The sequence below is a fragment of the Marmota flaviventris genome, chromosome 13, assembly GCF_047511675.1.
Source record: "Marmota flaviventris isolate mMarFla1 chromosome 13, mMarFla1.hap1, whole genome shotgun sequence".
Lineage (NCBI taxonomy): Eukaryota > Metazoa > Chordata > Mammalia > Rodentia > Sciuridae > Marmota > Marmota flaviventris.
The window spans coordinates 40609488-40632798 of record NC_092510.1 but is presented as its reverse complement, the minus strand read 5'-3'; the positions used below and the strand labels follow the sequence as shown (position 1 = coordinate 40632798).

The following is a 23311-nucleotide window of genomic DNA, read 5'->3' as shown; positions in this document are numbered from 1 at the left end:
AGAATTTAAATGAAACATGTTATGTCTTGCTTTTTTTTCCTGTCTGCTAGTGTCTCCACCTTAACTTTTTATTAAACCAATAGAGAAACTCTTTCCAGACTTTAATTTTGAGATTGAGTCATCAACAACCAGCAGAGGGCAGCTCTAAACATCAACTGATACTTCTACTTTCTTCTGAGCCCCTGTGGGTGGTGATAAGATAAAGTCACAGGTGGCAGCTCGACCCCACAACCCCTGCTTGTCAGATGAAGGGAGTATAAGGAGCAAGACAAGACTAGGGCTGAAGAAGAATCTGAGGAGAGAAAAGATAACCAGAGAATTGGCAATGATCAAAAATGTGGACCATTGAACTGGAAACTGGTTCTAGAAACTAATGATGATTCCAGCCCCAGGGAGAACTGAGGTCATTTCTAGTTTCTAGGAAGGGCCTAGAAGGAGTGTGGAGGAACATTTAGACTTCTTTCTCCTTTTTCCTGGCCTAACCAAACTGCACATAAGATGAAGCACCCTATTAAGGTATAAATAGTTCCTCACCACTTGCGACCTTGTGAGGGAGCCCAAGATATCACATTGCAACAGCCAGTATGTCGTAAATTATAATGGCTACAGTACAGGTTATACCATCTAATTTTCTGAAAGGTCTTAACATTCCAGAAGTCTCTCCAAGCTCCTGTCATGCTGGTTTTGTTATTATTCTTAATAAAATACTCTTCACTCAGTTTTAAGAATTATGAAATCTTCCAAAAATAGGTCTTCTAAAGTCAGCTTTGATTGCACACTCCTTATCTTTACCTGCAGGCTTGATTTGCCCCCTGGGTTTCCTTCTTTCAACAACATATTCCAAACATCTTTCAGGGGGCCTTTACCTGGACAAACAGTTCTAGATTGTTGCCTCTTTGATATTTTGGCAAAATCAGGGCAGTACCTATCTCACAAAGAGAAGAATGGCCATCTGAGATAGTAATTTTTTTCTAAAAATAGATTTATCATATTTTCCCATTTTAAAATAATACATGCTCAGTACAGAAAATTTGCTAAGTAGAGAAGAGTTTAAAAAAAAATAAAAGAAGAAGGTAATGAAAGTTAATTGAAATTTAGAAACAAGAAAAATCTACCAGTGTGAACACTTCATCAAACTAAATAAATCACTTGCATCCTCAAGCATCTCCTTGGCCCTTGAGTACAAATATCCTCAGAGGATAAATATGTTAAACTTTAATCTAAAGTTTTCTTTGGAATATGGTGTTGCATAGAGAGGAAGAATTTAGGCTTTGGAATCAACTAGCCCTGGGTTAAGTACTAACTCTGGCAACTGATAGATGTGCGACCTTGGGAAAATTACCTAATCTCTTCAAGTGTTGCTTTCCATCACTTAAAAGGGGGGGTTGAGTGTGATAATAATAGAACTCAATTTTGTGATGACTAAAGGGGATAGTGTTCCAATTCCTTAGGAATAATATGGGGCATATACTAAGTATTTTTTATATCTCTTTATCTAAGAATTTCATAATAAAGTCTTTCAAATAGATATTGAGGTTTTTAAAGTCCTATTTTTTTTCTGGTACTGTAGATTGAGCCCAGGGGCATGCTACCACTGAGCCATATTCCTCTAGCCATTTAACTTTTTTATTTTGAGACAGGTTCTTGCCAAGTTGCATAAACTGGCCTTGAACGTGGGATCCTTCTGCCTCAGCCTCCTGAAACACTGGAAATACTGTTGTGCACCACTGTGCTTGGCTCCTGGAGTCCTAAACTCTTGATGACCATTGGTCTTTGGAGTATCTCTATTTGCCAGTTTCATGATATACTTAATCCAGTATAAAATCCAGTCCCTAAAAAATAATAAAATCTTACCATATTTCCTCTAACTCAACACCTATATGTTACAAATAGAGACTCAAAAAAAAGAGAGTAAGTGCCTGACCCAAGAAAGTATAGTTGATCTCAGAGCTGGGATCACACAGCTTCTTCTCTTTAGAGAAAATATAGGCAGATTGGATCTGAATCCATTTTTAAGCCAATTTTTAATTCAATATATAGTTAATATCAATATATTATTGTCACTTGCTTTCACAGATGATAAACCTTGGTGAATTATAAACTGCAGAAGCTTTGTGTCCATGTTTGAATTTTTATTCTTTCCCTTAAGGTAAAAAAGACAACCATGATCTTTGGCCTAACATAGTGTCTGGGATACAGTCAATGATTAATATTAGTTGATGATACATGAGTCAATGTTGTGAAAGGTATTGGGTTTTTCTTCAGAATAGGGAAGAATACAATTATGCTTGATAGTAGATTGGTTATGCCTAAAAGATACTAAGTACTTAGAGACAACACCCAGCAGGATAGATTTTAAAGAACAATGTAAATGGATGACTCTGTAATTTGAGAGAGATGTAGAATTATAATTTGCTAAGAGGTTATAAAACACTCTGTGAATCTCTTGAGAACAAAGCTGAGAGAGTTAAATGACTTAGCAGGATTCAAATTCATTCAGAACACAAATTTAAGAAGTTTGGGAGTTTTTGTCTTCTCCTGGAGCCATTTTATTTTCTTCAAGATGTTGTACTTTAGTTCCTGGAATTACCATATAGTACAAATTGAACAGACTCCAACTGATAACAGAATGGCTAACTCTAAGACTAAATGGTAAACCTAACATAATTTGTGTTGCATTTAAGGAAATTCAAACTGAACACAATTGCTTATAAATTTAATGGAATTTCCCCCTTGAAATACCTTCTGAGGTTGTTGATATTTGCATTTTTGTTTCACAGTAACTTTTTCAACCAAGAGGTAGGATAGTCCTGTAGACATACAGCAGTAAGACAACACAGTGTTTTTATATGACTTGCAAGGAAACATCTATCAAAAATTACCAAAAGCAACAGAAAATGAGAATCATACCAGTGTTACAAAAAATTTAGACTTCCGTAGACTTCAGAAGTTTATGTGTATTTGGAACTGTAGTGTCTCTCCTTCATTTTAAAATTATACCTTCTTCGTTCAGTCCCAACTTTCTGGTAAAATCTTACTTTCTCTGTTGTGATATGCCAAACAGCAATGTTTTGAGAAAGTATATATGTAAAGGGAAAGTATTACTATTGGTCTGACATAAAGTCAATCCTTATTATTAGAAGACTTATTGTGAATTTACCTAATTGATAAAATTTATTTTTAACCTTAAAGTCAATACTGAAAGAGCTCTTGCAATCATTTACAGACGTACACAGAATGGAGAAAATTTTTTTTTATCTGAGACACACATTCACTGGTGAGGAAAACAAAGCAATTGTTCTACCTTCTTGTTTCAGTTTTTATACTGTAAATAACTATTCTTTTCATAATCTAATTAAAACCATGTTTTTCACATTTTTGTTGGTGATTTTGATATTTAAAACAACCCCCAGATAAGGGCTCTAGTGAGGCAAGCACTCTACCAACTGAGCTACATCCTCAGCCCATAGATAGTCTTTAATATCTTAAAACAGCTGAAGTGCTGCCTAGTGTTCACCAGAGGTTGTGATGTGCTTTATTGAGAAAATAAATGTGTTCGGTATTATTTATTCAGGAGTTGAAGTGCTGCTGGCCAATGGGCCAATGCTAATGAATCAACAATACATGGTGAATTAAGATGTTTTTAAACAGAAGACAGGTCTGGGGATATAGCTCAGTGATAGAGCACTTGCCTAGAGTGTGTGAGGCCTTATGTTTGATCCCCACCACCTCAAAACAAACAAAACAGAAACACACATAAAACAAGGTTACATATTGATCATTTGACAACAACACTATGACCAGAGACTCACAGGAACCTAGTCATGTATTTCCCCTAAGAGCAACAATCCAGTATTGGTTATTCAGTGTTCACAATATTAGGAGACTACTATAAATTCTGAGTTAACTATCATCAGATTGTGTTTATCTGTCACCCCCACACCTACTCAGATTGGTTCTAGATATAACTCTAAGTTAGACATACCTATACTTTGTACTTTCCATTAAGAATATAGTTAAAGGATTCCAAATGGTTAGGTTTTTTAGGATGACATATCCATTAAATTATTAAATTACATAATTTAATTCCTTAAAACCAAGTTCATTTGGAACCAATGAATACTGAAGTATTTCCAACTATCTTACTGATCCATCAAGGTTTGTTTTCACCTACAAACTTAGATGCTAAATAATGTTCTCTATGAGCTAACAAATTGGTGCAAAAAATATTCAGAAGTCTGAGTCTTATACATATTAGAATGTAATTAATTTATTTGGCTAACTGAATCTAAAATTAACTTGGTTCTTTCTTTTCCAACAGGGAATTTACATGGGTAGAGAACAGATACAATTCAACGATAATTTAGTGGAAAATTAGCCAAGAACATCTGTAGTTTTTCATCAATATTTTTTCTTCCATCGACTTATAACTTTTTATTATTTAAAATATATGTAAAGGATTATGAAGTATGTTAAGATAGAAGAGATAATAAAGTTCTGTCAATTTTCTTCCAAAGCAACATAAAAAAGTCATCATATCCATAAGGATGCAAATTAAAGAGACCAATATTTATGTTGCTAGAAGATTTTAATAGGACTTATATAAAAGCCATTAAAAAAAAAACAGTACTTAGGATTCTCAAGCAGGTTATATTGAAAAACCAACCTCTACCTCAGAGCAAAGCCTGTCCAAGGAAGGGGGCATGACCCTTGTCATTGGAAAGACCCACAGAACACTCCTAGGCACATACCCACCCTGCTGAGTTGTTTTTCTACAAATAACAGGAGAGATCTGCTGCACCAGGTGTCCCTGACTCAGTCAGGCTAGGTGAGGACCCATAGCAACCCCCTAGCAACCACCAATCAGCATGAGACAGGGAAAACACCTTGGATGTCAGATGACACTCCCAGTAGTTTATGGTGGTTGATAACATGTTGGGAAACCATGTAGTTCAGCACGTACTCCCCTTTTGGCTTAAACAAATCAGTCAAATGAATCCCCCTCTTGCATTAGCCAATCACCCTTACCCAACTTGTTCCCACCAGTGAATGTGCTAATCATATTTTAGAGTTGTTTTATGATTTTCCCGCGGTGTGTGATGATTTGCTAAGAGATACTATGATGTATGTGAAGTCCCTGCCTTCCCCAAAGAGTGTATAAAACTGCTGCAAATCCTGGACTCTCAGCAGGCCTCTCAGCGTCACCAGTTGCTGTGTGCGTGCGGAGGACGGAGCTAGCTCGCAATAAACACCTCTGCTGCTTACATCGATCTTGGTCTCTGGTGGTCTTTGGGGATCCCAAATTCGAGCATAACAATATCAAGGATAAAGAATGGACATTAAATATGAAATATAGTCTAAATAGTTCTTACAGAGAGGGGGACACTTAATATTGAGAAACTGATGTGACTCCATTTTGAAAAAAACAGCCTCTACCTTAGAGCAGAGCCTGTCCAAGGGAGGGTGACCCTTGTTCTTGGAAAATCCACAGAGCCTTCCTAGGCACGTGGCTACCCTGCTGAATTATTTGTGAGTAAACAGGAAAGGCCTGTGGCGCCAGATGTCCCTGACTCAGGAATGCTACTTCCTAGAAAGACCAAAAAATGTTTGAGGCCTAAGGCCTAACCATGATGACCCATACTAACCCCCTACCAATCAGCATGAGACAGGGAAGGAAGATACCTGGAATGCCTGGAATGTCAGGTGACCCCCAGTAGTTTCAGTGATTGATAACATGTTAGGAAACCGCGTAGTTTAGCCCAGTACACCCTGGCAACACTTCACGGCCTAAACCCATCAGTTCAAATGTATCCACCTCTTGAATAACCAATTACCCTTACTGGACTTGTTCCCGCCAGTGAATGTGCTAATCAATGTTAAGAGTTCTTGTTTGATTTTCCCTTGGTATGAAATGATTTGTTGTGTGATGTTATGACACATAGAATATTCCCCTAAACCTGAAAAATCTCACTGAACAAAGGACCAGGACTCAGTACTCGGAAACGCTGTGAGTCCAGGCTCAAGCTTGCAATAGACTCTTGTGGGCTTGCATCAGATTCGGCTCCTGGTGGTCTTTCCGGGTTCCCCAAATCCGGTATTGCAATACTGGATATAATTTAGTGGTCAGTAACAAGGCTTGTTACTTAATATTTTATATATTAATTTCATATAACTCTTCCAGGTGATAAAGTGCTAATTGGATGGTGATAAACTATAGAAAATACTTCCAAAGTCATGACCCAAAGTATACTTGTAAAATAGCAGTCTCAAAGTTATCCCTTATAACTTCACACACACACACACACACACACACACACACACACACACACACACACAAACATTTGTCCCTTTGATTCTTAAAAAATTCAACTGATGGTTTGCAGCCATCTTACTTCAGAGGCCAAAATGAGTGATGTTAAAAATATATATACAGGGCTGGGGTTGTTACTCAGTGGTAGAGCACTTGTCTAGCATGTGTGAGCACTGAGTTGGATCCTAAGCATCACATATAAATAAATAAATAAATGCCCATCAACAACTAAAGTAATATAAATATATACACACACATACACACACACACATGCACACACACGTATTTATACAACTGTTAGATGTTTTCATAAAAGTCCTTATAATATAATAGTAAGCATAACTTTACTCTTTCACAAAAATATGATGCATTTTTCAAAACCTGAACTGAAGTTACTTTGCAGCTGGACTCCAAGGCTATCCACACTTAAATCCAACTAGTTAGGTTCAAATCCTGGCCCTATCTCTTACAGTCTGTATAACATTATATAACCCCATGAAGATAATAAGAAGCTACCTTGAGTGAGATAACATGTGTGAAACAACTAACATAAAGTTTTTCACATAAGTAATTTGCAATAGACAATAACAAATATTATTTTAGAGCTGCCCAGAACTAGGTGAAAGAACAAGGAACTATATTTCACATGAATAAGACAATGAATAAATGTGTTCAAAGAGAAAAAGAAATCATTGAAGATTTCAAGGGAAGAGACTGAACAATTGAAAAACCTGGGCCATTCAAGTCCAGAAAACTTTGGATCATAGACAGAAAAGTGATACTGCCAGTTACTGTGAGGTGACCTTGCTTCAAATTCCAGATGGCCTCCACCTAGGTGTGGTGACCAATATCTAAACTAGAAGCCTTGCAGTTTGGCATGTACTCCCCTTTCGACATCCTCACGATTTAAATCAATCAATCTTAAGTGTGTCAGCCCCTTGAACTAACCAATAATTCTTTCCAGATTCTTTCCCACCACTTGATACTCTTATCATGTTTTAGAGTTGTTATTTGATTTTCCCGCAGTGTGTGATGATTTGCTAAGAGATACTATGATGTATGCGGGGGTCCCTACCTTCTCCAAAGAGTGTATAAAACTGCTGCAAACCCTGGGCTAGGGGCCTCTCAGTGTCACCTGTTGCTGTGTGCTCGAGGAGGACCGAGCTAGCTCACAATAAACACCTCTTTGCTGCTTACATCGATGTTGGTCTCTGGTGGTCTTTTGGGGGTCCCGAATTCGAGCATAACAATCCCAGCTGGAAGGGCCAAGGGTGATTTGATTAGCACCTCCTCATTTGCTGGGAGCTGCTTCAAAAACAGTTTTTTAGGATGGGCCCAGGCCTTGGGGGGCATTAATATTTCAATCTCCCAGGTGTAGTTCTGATTTCCCCAGCTCAGATCAGATTCCATTGTCTTTATAGACTCCATTTTCTTTATTAGACTTCATATCAGACCTGATTTACCTAGCTACATTAACTACCTATCTTTAAATCTGGCTTCAAAAACAGAGAGGGAAAATGTGATTCCATAAATGGATGAATGAAAGACCAAATTGGAAACTAAGAGTAAAGACTAAGGCAATATAAATGTCGTCATCGTGTAAATGTCCAAGTCAAGTAGTTGGGACTGAGAAATCTTAGGAGGTGAATTAACAGTTTTGTAATGTCAGATTCATGGGACCCCAATAGATCTCCAGGAGCCAAATCTGATGCAATCACACAAGAGCCTTTATTGCAAGCTTGAGCCTGGACTCACAACCTTTTCAAATGCAGCAGTCCCGAGGAGTGAGTCCTGGCCCTTAGTTAAGTGAGGATTTATAAGTTCGGGTGATACTCTATGCATTACAACATCACACAGCAAATCATTTCATACTGTGGGAAAATCAAACAGCAACTCTTAACATTAATTAGCACATTCACTGGTGGGAATAAGTTGAGTAAGAATGATTGGTGAGTTCAAGAGGTGAATACTTTTGAACTGATTGGTTTAGGCCATGAGGTGTTGCAAGAATACATATGCTAAACTGCAGGGTTGCCTAATCATGTTATCAATCACCAGAACTACTGTGAGCATCACCTGGCATTTGAGGTATTTTCCCTGTCTCATGCTGATTGGTGGTTGCTAGGGGGTTGAATAGGTAACTGAGTCAGGACACCTGGTGCTGCAGATCTCTCCTATTATTTACAGACAAACAACTCAGCAGGGTGGCTATGTGCCTAGGAGCATTCTATGGGTTTTTCCAAGGACAAGGGTCACACCCCCTCCCTCTGGACAGGCCTTGAGGTAGAAGCTGGTTTCTCAAAAATGGAGTCACGTCAGTTTCTCAGTTTCTCTGAAAGAAAATAATTCATCTGAGGAGGCTCAACTTCTACTGATATGGTTTGAATGTGTTACCTAAATTCATGTGTTAGAAATTTAATCCTGATAAGATGGCGGCGAGGGGAGTGCATTGCCCCCATGTGCTGCTTCACTGTGTGGGAGTATGACAAGTCAGGACAGCTAAAGGCTATCTTGTTAGGAATTTCCAGCAATAGTGGGGTGCTCTGGAACCTGGAGGAAGGATTTCCATTGCACGAGGATCGGCTACGGGGACTCAAATGTGAGAGGTTTGTCGCACGGAGGGTAACACTGCTTATTCAGCAAATGGCCCCGCGGCTAGCTAGAGTCTGCAGCGCGCGCTGGGAAACGAGGAGATAGCGACGCAGGGATACAGCGCTGCAGTTTCTGCCAGCCTTGCAAGCACCGTACTCAGGGCTGAATTCTGGGTTCTAGACGGGGAAGGAAGCGGTCCATCTCGGTTCTCCACACCGGTCAGATCACAGAGGAGGCCAGCGGCCACCATGTTGGAAAGCTGACGTCACCATCCCTGTTTTCGACTGACCGCAGCTCATTCAGCCATAGAACAGGGGAACGAAATGCTGCCATTCGCATAGGACACCAACATGGCAGAGATCTGATGTCATCAGAAAGCAGCGGAGGAGAGAACTTCATCAATACCAGCGGCGACAGAAAGAGTTGGTCTCCTGGTAGGGGGGGGTGAGGCACAGACACCCGAGTCTCTCTCGATTTGTTGTCGAGCCAGAGGGGAGGAGCCGGGCCGCCACCAGCGCCCGGAGCAGGCCCAGCGGCTCGCCGGTGTGGTGACCGCATGACCCCAATTGGAGAGGGGGCGGAGCGGAGCCGCCACCCGCGCCCGCAAGGTGGGCAGACCCGCGACCCAGTGGTACACGGGCGTGGTAGGAGGGGCAGGGCAGAGCCGCCGCCCGCGCTTGCAAGGCAAGCAGACCTGTGACAGACTGGCGGGTCACGCCCAGCGGCCTGCCAGCGTGGTACACACGTCACCCCAACTGGAGTAGGGGCAGAGCAGATACTTCGCCCACGCCCGGATCAGGCCCTGCCAGTGTGGTGGTCACATGACCCCAATTGGAGTGGGGGCGGAGCGGAACCGCCACCCATGCCCGCAGGGTGAGCAGACCTGTGACCAACCTGCAGATCAGGCCCAGGAGCCTGCAGGCGTGGTACACACATCACCCTAATTGGAGTAGGGGCAGAGCAGAGTCGCCGCCCGTGCCAGGAACAGGCCCAGTGACCTGCCGGCGGGGTAGTCACGACACCCCAATTGGAGTAGGGGCAGAGCAGAGCCACCACCCGTGCCCGAAAGGTGGGAAAATCTGCAACCGACCAGCGGGACAGGCCCAGTGGCCTGCCGGTAAGACAGACATGTCACCGCATTTGGAGTAGGGGCAGAGTAGAGCCGCCGCCCGCGCCTGCAGGGTACGCAAACCTGCAACCGACCGGCGGATCAGGCCCGGTGGCCTGCCAGCGTGGTACACTCGTCACCCCAATTGGAATAGGGGCAGAACAGAGCCGCCGCCAGCACCCACAACAGGCCCAGTGACCTGCCGGCGTGGTAGTCACGACACCCCAATTGGAATAAGGAGAGAGCAGAGCCGCCGCCCACGCCTGCAGGAAAGAAATGCAAGCAGTATGAAAAGACAAGGAAAGAAAGGACCACAAGCAATGCAGGTCAACACAACTTTAGAAGAGGTAACAGCTGCAGCAGATGGAATGTCAGATAAAGAATTCAGGATATACATGCTTCAGATGTACTGGAGTCTCAAGGAAGACATTAGACAGCAAAATCAGACAATGAAAGATCACTTCGACAATGAATTACACAAACAAATTCAGAAATCAAAGGATCAACTATACAGGGAGATAGAGGTTATAAAAAACAAACAAACAGAAATCCTAGAAATGCAGGAAGCAATAAACCAACTTAAAAACTCAATGGAGAATACTACCAGCAGAGTAGAACACTTAGAAGATAGAACATCAGACAATGAAGACAAAGTATTTCAACTTGAAAAGAACATAGACAGCTCAGCAAGACTGTTAAGAAACCATGAGCAGAACATCCAAGAAATATGGGATAATATTAAGAGACCAAACTTAAGAATCATTGGGATACAGGAAGGTACAGAGCTCCAAACCAAAGGAATGAGCAGTCTATTCAATGAAATAATACAAGAAAACTTCCCAGACGTGAAGAATGAGACAGAATCCCAAATCCTAGAAGCCTACAGGACGCCAAATGTGCAAAATCATAAGAGATCCACACCTAGACACATTATAATGAAGATGCCCAACATACAGAATAAGGAGAGAATTTTAAAAGCTACAAGAGAAAGGAAGCAGATTACATTTAGGGGTAAGCCAATCAGGATAACAGCTGATCTTTCAACACAGACTCTGAAAGCTAGAAGATCCTGGAATAACATATTTCAAACACTGAAAGAAAATGGGTTCCAACCAAGAATTGTGTATCCAGCGAAATTAAGCTTCAGGATGGAAGATGAAATTAAAACCTTCCACGATAAACAAAAGTTTAAAGAATTGGCAGCTAGAAAACCATCTCTTCAAAACATCCTCGCCAAAACATTACAGGAAGAGGAATTGGAAAATAACAATGTAAACCAACAGTGGGAGGTAGGACAGTAAAGGGGGGAAAAATAATCATACAGGAAAACAAACCATGTTTAGTAACATAAATAAACAAATATGGCTGGAAGAACAACCCATATCTCAATAATAACCCTAAATGTTAATGGCTTAAACTCACCAATCAAGAGACACAGGCTAGTAGAATGGATCACAAAACAAGACCCAACAATATGCTGCCTACAGGAGACGCATTTGATAGGAAAAGACATACATAGGCTGAAGGTGAAAGGTTGGGAAAAATCATATCACTCATATGGACTTCGGAAACAAGCAGGAGTGTCCATACTCATATCAAATAAAATAGATTTCAAGCCAAAGTTAATCAAAAGGGATAAAGAGGGACACTACATACTGCTTAAGGGAATCATTCACCAACAAGACATAACAATCATAAATATTTATGCCCCAAACAATGGTGCAGCTATGTTCATCAAACAAACTCTTCTCAAGTTCAAGAGTCTAATAGACCACCATACAATAATCATGGGAGACTTCAACACACCTCTCTCGCCACTGGACAGATCTTCCAAACAAAAGTTGAATAAGGAAACTACAGAACTCAATAACACAATTAATAACCTAGACTTAATTGACATATAAAGAATATACCACCCAACATCAAGCAGTTACACTTTTTTCTCAGCAGCACATGGATCCTTCTCAAAAATAGATCATATATTATGTCACAGGGCAACTCTTAGACAATATAAAGGAGTAGAGATAATACCATGCATCTTATCTGATCATAATGGAATGAAACTGAAAATCAACGATAAAAGAAGGAAGGAAAAAGCATACATCACTTGGAGAATGAACAATAGGTTACTGAATGATCAATGGGTTATAGAAGACATCAAGGAGGAAATTAAAAAATTCTTAGAGATAAATGAAAACACAGACACAACATATCGGAATCTATGGGACACATTGAAAGCAGTTCTAAGAGGAAAATTCATTGCTTGGAGTTCATTCCTTAAAAAAAGAAAAAACCAACAAATAAATGATCTCATACTTCATCTCAAAATCCTAGAAAAAGAAGAGCAAAACAACAGCAAAAGAAGTAGAAGGCAAGAAATAATTAAAATCAGAGCTGAAATTAATGAAATCGAAACAAAAGAAACAATTGAAAAAATTGACAAAACTAAAAGTTGGTTCTTTGAAAAAATAAACAAAATCGACAGACCCTTAGCCATGCTAGCGAAGAGAAGAAGAGAGAGAACTCAAATTACTAGCATACGGGATGAAAAAGGCAATATCACAACAGACACTTCAGAAATACAGAAGATAATCAAAAACTATTTTGAATCCTTATACTCCAATAAATTAGAAGATAGTGAAGGCATAGATAAATTTCTTAAGTCATATGATCTGCCCAGATTGAGTCAGGAGGATATAGACAACCTAAACAGACCAATATCAATTGAGGAAATAGAAGAAACCATAAAAAGACTACCAACTAAGAAAAACCCAGGACCGGATGGGTATACAGCAGAGTTTTACAAAACCTTTAAAGAAGAACTAATACCAATACTTTTCAAGCTACTTCAGGAAATAGAAAAAGAGGGAGAAGTTCCAAATTCATTCTATGAGGCCAACATCACCCTGATAACTAAACCAGACAAAGACACTTCAAAGAAAGAAAACTACAGACCAATATCTCTAATGAACCTAGATGCAAAAATCCTCAATAAAATTCTGGCGAATCGGATACAAAAACATATCAAAAAAATTGTGCACCATGATCAAGTAGGATTCATCCCTGGGATGCAAGGCTGGTTCAATATACGGAAATCAATAAATGTTATTCACCACATCAATAGACTTAAAAATAAGAACCATATGATCATCTCGATAGATGCGGAAAAAGCATTCGACAAAGTACAGCATCCCTTTATGTTCAAAACTCTAGAAAAACTAGGGATAACAGGAACATACCTCAATATTGTAAAAGCAATCTATGCTAAGCCTCAGGCTAGCATCATTCTGAATGGAGAAAAACTGAAGGCATTCCCTCTAAAATCTGGAAAAAGACAGGGATGCCCTCTCTCTCCACTTCTGTTCAACATAGTTCTCGAAACACTGGCCAGAGCAATTAGACAGACGAAAGAAATTAAAGGCATCAAAATAGGAAAAGAAGAACTTAAATTATCACTATTTGCAGATGATATGATTCTATACCTAGCAGACCCAAAAGGGTCTACCAAGAAACTATTAGAGCTAATAAATGAATTCAGCAAAGTGGCAGGATATAAAATCAACACGCATAAATCAAAGGCATTCCTGTATATTAGAGACAAATCCTCTGAAATGGAAATGAGGACAATCACTCCTTTCACAATATCTTCAAAAAAAATAAAATACTTGGGAATCAACCTAACAAAAGAGGTGAAAGACTTATACAATGAAAACTACAGAACCCTAAAGAGAGAAATAGAAGAAGATCTTAGAAGATGGAAAAATATACCCTGTTCATGGATAGGCAGAACTAGCATCATCAAAATGGCGATATTACCAAAAGTTCTCTATAGGTTTAATGCAATGCCAATCAAAATCCCAACGGCATTTCTTGTAGAAATAGATAAAGCAATCATGGAATTCATATGGAAAAATAAAAGACCCAGAATAGCAAAAACAATGCTAAGCAGGAAGTGTGAATCAGGCGGTATAGCGATACCAGACTTCAAACTATACTACAGAGCAATAGTAACAAAAACAGCATGGTACTGGTACCAAAACAGGCGGGTGGACCAATGGTACAGAATAGAGGACACAGAAACCAATCCACAAAACTACAACTATCTTATATTTGATAAAGGGGCTAAAAGCATGCAATGGAGGAAGGATAGCATCTTCAACAAATGGTGGTGGGAAAACTGGAAATCCATATGCAACAAAATGAAACTGAATCCCTTTCTCTCGCCATGCACAAAAGTGAATTCAAAATGGATCAAGGAGCTTGATATCAAATCAGAGACACGCCGTCTGATAGAAGAAAAAGTTGGCTACGATCTACATTCGGTGGGGTCGGGCTCCAAATTCCTCAATAGGACACCCATAGCACAAAAGTTAATAACTAGAATCAACAAATGGGACTTACTCAAACTAAAAAGTTTTTTCTCAGCAAAAGAAACAATAAGAGAGGTAAATAGGGAGCCTACACCCTGGGAACAAATCTTACTCCTCACACTTCAGATAGAGCCCTAATATCCAGAGTATACAAAGAACTCAAAAAATTAGACAATAAGAGAACAAACAACCCAATCAACAAATGGGCCAAGGACCTGAACAGACACTTCTCAGAGGAGGACATACAGTCAATCAACAAGTACATGAAAAAATGCTCACCATCTCTAGCTGTCAGAGAAATGCAAATCAAAACCACCCTAAGATACCATCTCACTCCAGTAAGATTGGCAGCCATTAGGAAGTCAAACAACAACAAGTGCTGGCGAGGATGTGGGGAAAAGGGTACACTTGTACATTGCTGGTGGGACTGCAGATTGGTGCAGCCAATTTGGAAAGCAGTATGGAGATTTCTTGGAAAGCTGGGAATGGAGCCACCATTTGACCCAGCTATTCCCCTTCTTGGTCTATTCCCTAAAGACCTAAAAAGAGCATGCTACAGGGACACTGCTACATCGATGTTCATAGCAGCACAATTCACAATAGCAAGACTGTGGAACCAACCTAGATGCCCTTCAATGGATGAATGGATAAAAAAAATGTGGCATTTATACACAATGGAGTATTACTCTGCATTAAAAAATGACAAAATCATAGAATTTACAGGGAAATGGATGGCATTAGAGCAGATTATGCTAAATGAAGCTAGCCAATCCCTAAAAAACAAATGCCAAATGTCTTCTTTGATATAAGGAGAGTAACTAATATCAGAGTAGGGACGAAGAGCAGGAGAAGAAGATTAACATTTAACAGGGATGAGAGGTGGCAGGGAAAGGGAGAGAAAAGGGAAATTGCATGGAAATGGAAGGAGACCCTCAGGGTTATACAGTGGAGGGGGTAGAGAGAGAGGAGGGGAGGGGAGGGGAGGGGAGAGGTGGGGAAGGGGGATGGTGGAGGATGGGAAAGGCAGCGGAGCACAACAGACACTAGTATGGCAATATGTAAATCAATGGATGTGTAACTGATGTGATTCTGCAATCTGTGTATGGGGTGAAGGTGGGAGTTCATAACCCACTTGAATCAAAGTGAGGAATATGATATGTCAAGAAATTTGTAATGTTTTGAACAACCAACAATAAAAAATTAAAAAAAAAAAAGAAAGAAATTTAATCCTAAATATAACAGTGTTGAGAAGGTGAACCTTTAAGAAATGTACGAGTTCATGAATGGATTAATGATGTTATTATGAAAGTAGATTTGTATCAAAGTAAGTTTCATCCTCACTTTTCTTCCTATCCCTCTCCCTTGTGATGCCTTTCACCACGTTATGATAACAGAAGTCCCTCACAAGATACTGTGATAAACCCAGCCTAGTTCCTTTTTAAGATCAGGAACCATCTTGTCAAAAGTTATAAAAGATTCATTTCTGTTTTTTGTAAAATATTAGGATTTCTATTTGGCCTGGCCATATTGTGATGTTTTAAACTTGCTTGGAATGCCTGTCCATGCCTTGAACTCACCCATGCTGATTGGTGGTTGCTAGGGGGTTGAATAGGTAACTGAATAGGTAACTGGTTATCCCTAACCAGATAACAACCTTCTCTGAAACCCTAATGGTGCCTCATAAATTCTAATGTTGGTATCAAAATTTACTCCCTAAGTGCTGAATCATTTAGACCATTAACCTACTACCTGCTTTTGTATTATGCTTGTCAAAATCCTGTTATCTGTAAGTTCTCATGACACCCCCTTTTTTGCAACTTTTTGTGCTATAAAACCGCTGTCCTAGAGAGCTGGAGCACTGTCTTCTATCCCATGGATTTCAGGAGAGACAGTCCCAGCTAGTCAGAATTATAAGCTTGCTTTAATTTGATTTAAAACTAGAGTTGATGGTCTTTTCTTTGCGTCGTGGTTTAACAACTGGCCCTCAATCTGGAACCTCTCAGCCTCCGAAACTATGACCAACAAATTTCTCTTCATTATAAATTGCCTAGTCTGTGGCATTCAGTTATAGAAAAGCAAAATGACACTTAACCACTGTTGAAGGCACCAAACTCCAATAGATCTGGGGCCCTAACAATTTTTGTAATGAGGCATTTCATGCCATTAAAGTTGGCATCATTGGGCTAGAAAACATTTAAGGGTAAGGGGAAATGGCCAAAATAATTCATGAAAACCGGATTATTTAGTCTACATAACAGATGAGAAATATAGCTCTGCTGGTACATATAAATAAGGAAGTAGATTTATTTACCAAACTTGAATATAGTCACATTGTAAATCGATGCACTTCTCTAATTTTCTGTGAAAAAGTGCCAGATTTTGCACTTTCTTTGTTGCTATGTTTTCCCAATCAGTTAAAAACCATTACATAGCACTACTGCACATGACTAGGATTCAGCCATTCCACAAACAACATGACTTGTGAATCCTACAACTCTTCAAATTGTCTCTACTGAATCAGAAGAGCACACTTGTTGGTAAAGATGGCGCCCAGAGTGCTTCTCTTCCGGGAGCTCAGGTCCATGACGCACTGAATGGCGCGTGAACCATCACCTCCAATCTCTGTGAATGGCACAAACTTTGAATGGCGCACCTCCAATCCCTGAAGTGGCGCAAACTATCAGCCAATGAAGAAGTAACAGCCCACTCACCTTGCTCCTCCTCATCCTGTGTTAAGCCTATAAATATCAACACCCTGTTCGTGTTCCCTCTCTTACTCTCTTGCTCTTACTCTCTTACTCTTACTCTCTTACTCCCTCTCTCTCTTACTCCCACCCTCCCCCTCTCTCCCCCCCTCTTCTCTCTCTCCCTCTCCCTCTCCCTCTCCCCCTCCCTCCCTCTCTTCCTTTCCCTCTCCCTTTCCCTCTCCCTCTCCCTCTCTCCCTCCCTCCCCCCTTCTCTTATGTGACTAGCTGCTACGGTCATGCTAATAAAATCTAGGACAGGTAAACAGTTGTTTTGGCTTGTTGAGGTTACGGAGCTTTTCCACCACCCTTTACATTGGTGCCGAAATTCGGGATGGGGATCCCCATCACTCAAGGTAGAACCTCGTTCCCAAACTCCGAGCCCAACCGTACCTGTCGTAGTCCACTCCTCTGATCGCCTGCCTGACGTCCACCACCAGCCTGCAGATTGGTGAGTTCCCCCATCCCATGAGTGCCTGAACCCTAACTCACCATAACGAGGGAATTGGCCCTTGAATGTCTGGTAATCCCTCCAGGTGTTTTAGGGGGGGAATGCACCCCACCCAGACCCATAAGGGTCGCGGTGAACCCCAGGACACTCTGCTAGGACACCCCTGGGAATTGACCACCTGGGATGTAGGATTAATTCTCTCTAACTCCTCCGTCTCCCTTCACTCTTATCTCCCGTGGACGGGTTAGCGTAATTGCTACAGCCAATCTCACCTGAGTCCAGAACTCCATTCCTCCTGGAACTCCATTCCTCCCGTTCCTGACTCTCTCGTTCCAGTCGAAAAACTTTCCTGACTTCTGGTTGCCCGCGGCCCCGGCCCTATTTGGGTCTCACAGATCGCACTTCACTGGTGATGACCGGGTAGTGCCCTCTGTATTTCCTCGCGGCAGTCAGTCATTTTGGGGATGCCCACTTGATCCTCCGTTCGCCCCAAGCTTCCAGGAAGCTTTTTCTGGCCCAGGTTTTCTCACTCTCCCTCTCTCTTACTCTTTCTCTGACTCCCATCTTGCCCTTCCAGCATGGGAAAGTCCTTGTCCCTCCCGGCCGATTCTCCCTTGCGGTGCCTCTTAGACAATTTGAAAACCCTGAGCCTGGCCCCTGATATTAAACTGAAAAGGCTCATAAAATTTTGTACCCAGGACTTGCCTACATACCCCTTAGACAACCAAAACGTTTGGCCCACGTGTGGGTCTCTGGATCCCAATTTACTCCGGGATCTTTTTAATTACTGTGAGTGATCAAAGAAGTGGAAAGAGATTCCCTATGTTGAGGCTTTTTCCTTGCTTCAATTTCATCCAAATCTCTGCACCCGATGCAAGCCTCAACAGCTACTCCTTGCTCTCAAACCTCCTTCCTCCTCCTCTTCTCCACCCTCTGCCTCCACATCTTCTTCTCCTTCCTCCTTTCCTAGACCGACTAACAAAGGCTCTCCTTCAGTACACTAATTTGGACCCTGAATCCCCAGATGGGAGGCAACTTCTTATGACCTATTTTTTCTCATGAAGCTACCCCGACATCCAGGCAAAGCTAAAAAATTAGAGAGGGAACCCTTGACTCCTCAGACCGAGGTGTTGGCCATGGCCTTCAAAGTCTACCACAACAGAGATGAAAGAGCAAACGCCCAAAATGCCAGACGTTGGCCCAGGTGTTACAGGGCTCCTTCCAACCTATGGAAAGGGGGAGACAACAACCCCCACAATGAGGACCCCTGGGCCCTGCTTTAAGTGTGGTGATGAAGGACATTGGGCTAGATCTTGCCTTAACCCCAGAGCACCACTCAGACCATCCCCAGATGCTGACATCCTGGCCACTGGGGATCGGACCACCCCAATTCCTGGAGGGGAGCTGAGGTCAGTCACCTTGCCAGTGACTTGCTGGGCCTAGCAGCTGAGGATTGATGGGGCCCTGGGTCTTCTGTCCCGACCTATTCAATCACCAAGCAGGAACCCAGGATGGTTATCCAAGTGGATGGGCGTCCCATAAACTTTTAGGTAGACACGGGGCCACATTCTCTGAGAGAGTTTTGGGGAACTACCTATCCCTCCGAATCTCCTATTGTCGGGGTAGGAGGTCAAACCATCATCCCACGCAGAACTCTTCCCCTCAATTCCTCCTTATCTGAGTTCTCCTTTTCACACGATTTTTAGGTTATGCCTCAGTGTCCGGTGCCCTTGCTGGGAAGGGATATATTATCCACCTTGAAGGTCCCCATAACCTTACCCTTATTGTCCTCCCTTACTTATATCTTCGTTATGGCTTTACTCCCCGACAGAAGAGACTTCACCCCTTAGTGTCTGGTGTGGAGACCCCAACGACCACCAGAACACACATTTTCCCCTCCCCTGTAAAATAGTAGATCCAACTGTATGGGACTCTGAAACCCTGTCCTCTGCAAATTGCTCTTCTGTGGAAGTGCATCTTAAAGACCCTAACCTCTTCCCAAACCAGGCCCAATACCCGCTGCCAAATGCCAGTCTTAAGGGCCTAAAGCCAATCATTCAGAGCTTACTAAGAAAGGGGTTCCTCCATCCCACACACTCTCCATTCAATACCCCAATTTTAGTAGTAAAAAAGCCTAATGGAACATACCATTTGGTGCAGGACTTAAGGTTAATAAATTCTTCAACCAGGCCCATACATCCCTTGGTTCCAAACCCTTACACTATCCTTTCCTCCATTCCTGCAAACTCCACCTGTTTTTCAGTTATTTAAAGATGCCTTCTTTTCGATTCCACTATCTGTCTCTTCCCAAGACCTATTTGCCTTCACCTGGACTGATCCAGAAACTAGACATTCCTGACAGTTAACCAGGACTGTCCTGCCCCAGGGGTTTCGAGACAGCCCACATATTTTTGGACAAGTCCTCGCTGGAGATCTTGAGGATTTTTTCCCTCTATGGCCCGATTCAACCCTCCTACAATATGTTGATGACCTCCTCCTCTGTAGTCCCTCATTAGAAACCTCAAAGTCTGACACAGCCACCCTCCTGAATTTTCTTGCTCACCGAGGATATAGGGTTTCTCCGCAAAAGGTGCAGCTCTCTCTCTCTGAGGTTGTTTACTTAGGGTTCCACATTTCCCCAGGGAAGAAAGCTATCACAACCAATAGAAAAGGCCTTATTGAAAGCCTTCCAGTACCAAAAACTAAAGAGGAGATTCTCTCGTTCCTGGGTTTAGCAGGCTATTTTAGGGCATGGATACCAAATTACTCATTAATTGCCAGACCATTATATGATTTTAGCAAAGGGGAACAAGCATGAACCCTTGTTACTTTCAGCAGCACCACATTTCAGAACCCTCCAGAAGGCCCTCTTACAAGCACCAGCTCTACACCTGCCAGATGTTAATAGGCCTTTTACTCTCTATGTTCATGAAAACAAAGGGCAAGGCTTGGGGGTGTGGGAAGCCATTCTCGCACGTGATTGGGCACCTCCCGGATTGGGTGTGAGGCGTTCTGGCCAAACTGTGTTGGAGCTATCCCCACCCTCTCCAGGTGCGAGAGCCTGTCCATGTGGGGGTGTGACTGACCACTGACCCTGAGACCAATCACTGACCCTGACCTTGGAATGCTGCCCCCCTCGACCTTCATTGGATGGAATTTTCCCCCTGAATTTCTTGTTCCCCAATAAAAGGCCACTCCCTGGTGTGCTCTCTCTCTCTCCTGCTAGTCCTGAGTAAGCCTTGCTGCCCCACCGGGTGGTTCGAGGTGAGAGCCCGAGGGGAGAGCCGTCTTGGACCTGGTCATAGAAAAAGGTAATTGAGTCTGTGTGTGTTTATTTTGATCTCACTAGTTAACTTCTGGCCACGAACCTCTTTAATGAAACCAGCGTGCTGGTCACCTGGTGGATGGGGGTGCTGGGACAAATGTATGGGCCCACCTTTGCTCCAGTGGCATACCTTTCAAAACAGTTAGATCCAACTGTCCGGGGATGGGCTCCTTGTCTCCACTCCCTAGCGGCCTCCTATGTTTTATTAAAGGAATCACAAAAGCTTACCTTTGGAGCTCAAATCACTGATGAGGGGAGCATCACCTCAAGGACTTGCTAACATTCAAAGGACTGCAAACCCTCCCTCCCTGTTGAATTCTCTCTCTCTCTCTTGGTCTCTTTCCTCTATGATTCCTTCGTGTCCTTCCAAACCTGTACCTCTCTCAACCCGGCAACTCTGTTACCCATTCAGGCTCAAGGTCAAACACAGTCCCCAATATATAAATGCAGGGAAATTCTAGAAAACTTCCTCCCATGCCCAACTAATATCACTGAGGGACCTCTAGACCAACCTGATTACACCTGGTTCACTGATGGCAGCTCCTTTATGCATGCGGGGATCAGAAAAGCTGGATATGCTATGGTGTCCCTATCGTGAGTAATAAAAGCCAATCCCCTGCCTGCAAATACCACCAACCAACAGGCTGAGCTGGTAGTTGCAACTCGAGCCTGAGAATTAGCAACAGGGAAAAATCTTATCCTTTATACTGATTCAAATATGTTTTCCACATTTTTTTAATCTTATGCAGCAATTTGGAAGGAGAGAGGTCTCCTGAACTCAAAGGGCACCTCTATAACCAATTCCACACACATCACCCAGCTACTATAAGCCTCCCAGCTTCCTAAAATCTTGGAGTTGTCCATTGCAGATCACACCAAAATGACTCCTCCCCTGTCACACAGGGGAATTCAAAAGCAGATCAGGCATCCAGGTCAGCGGCTCTTTCAGACCTCTCCAGATCTCTCATTGCCACGTGCTCTCCATCATTACCCAATAACGGAGACCCACCTAAACATGCCCTCTTTACTTACCTCCACTCCATTTTTCACACCATTCCGCAGACTCTCAAAGCCTTTCTCCACTCTTTCTTTACTCTGACTCCCCAGGATAAAGAAGTGATACAGCAAATCACAGCCTCATGCTAGATATGCAAAAGAGTGAATTCAAATACATCTTTAAAACCCATAACCTTCCCTTGTCATCAGGCTAGGGGTCATATTCCCGGGGCAGATTGGCAAATCGACTTTACCAACATGCCCAGAGTAAAAAACTTCAAATACATACTAGTTTTAATAGACACATTCTCAGGTTGGGTAGAGGCCTTCCCCACCTCAAATAAGCAGGCTACCACAGTTGCTAACATTCTCCTAACCAAAGTAATCCCTCGGTTTGGGATGCCTGCTTCAATCCAATCTGACAACGGGTCTGAGTTTGTCTCTCAAGTAACTCAGAATGTGGCAAAGACATTGTCCATCCCATGGCACTTTCATTGTCCTATCGCCCCCAAGCTTCAGGTAAGGTTGAGCGAGCCAACTGCACAATGAAAGACATCATAATGAAACTATCTTTAGAGACTCATTTAGATTGGGTTAAACTCCTCCCTCTTGCCCTACTACACATGAGGGCTTTACCAAAAAAGCCATCTCTTGCCTTCCCCTTTGAGATAATGTATGGTCGTCCCCTTCTCCCCCCAGGAATCTCACCAGAGCCTTAGGCCCTCCCCGACTAATATGCTCTTCCCTTCCATTTCCTTATACACTCTGAGCTAAATAAGCAACAAGATTTGTTGCTTCCAGATCCAGAGAACTCAACTGCCTCCTTTCTGCTCAAACCAGGAGAATGGGTCTACTTTTCTTCCCCAGGGGAAAGATCTCCCCTAACCCCAACATGGGAAGGGCCATTACAGATAGTCCTGTTACACCCAATGCTGCAAAACTCCAACAGGAAGGAAAGAAACTAACCCCCTGGATTCATATTTCTAGGTTAAAACCAGAGGCAAGCCACAGTGATTTTTCACAGTCAGGCACCACCCTTCATCCCATTCCGGAGAAAAACATACATAAGAATGGGCCTCCTGATAGGATCTAGGAACCCACAGCAACACAGTACACCCACACCTTTTTTTAGAAATCAGGATTGGCAAAACAATCCTATTGGGACCTCTTCACAATCCCTGTCAGCTGCTATATTCTCTCGATACTGGGACCTCTAGTTTGTCTTTTTATTCTGTGCCTTCCTTCCTTGCATTTTAAAATTCCTTCAAGGACAAATTAACAAAATCTCTAACCAAACTTTCAATCAGCTCCTCTTCAAGGATTACCAGCTACTTGCCAATGAGCCAGATGTCATGGACATCCAGTCATCCCAAGAAACCTCCATCAAGTGTTGAAAGATGAAGATACCAAATGAC

The 23311-nt window shown here is 42.2% G+C and overlaps 1 long non-coding RNA gene across 4 annotated transcripts in view; it reads left to right on the top strand.

The window, feature by feature from the left end:
• LOC114098835 (uncharacterized) overlaps positions 1–5270 on the top strand; it is a 50054-nt gene extending 44784 nt beyond the window's left edge. For 2 of the 4 annotated variants that reach the window (XR_011704098.1, XR_011704097.1), the window contains exon 5: positions 4322–5270. This is a non-coding gene — a long non-coding RNA (uncharacterized lncRNA). Of the gene's footprint in view, positions 1–1640; positions 1869–4321 lie in introns of those variants that run through there. The other 2 variants (XR_011704100.1, XR_011704099.1) reach the window with 1 other exon arrangement.
• The last annotated feature ends 18041 nt before the right edge of the window (positions 5271–23311 follow it).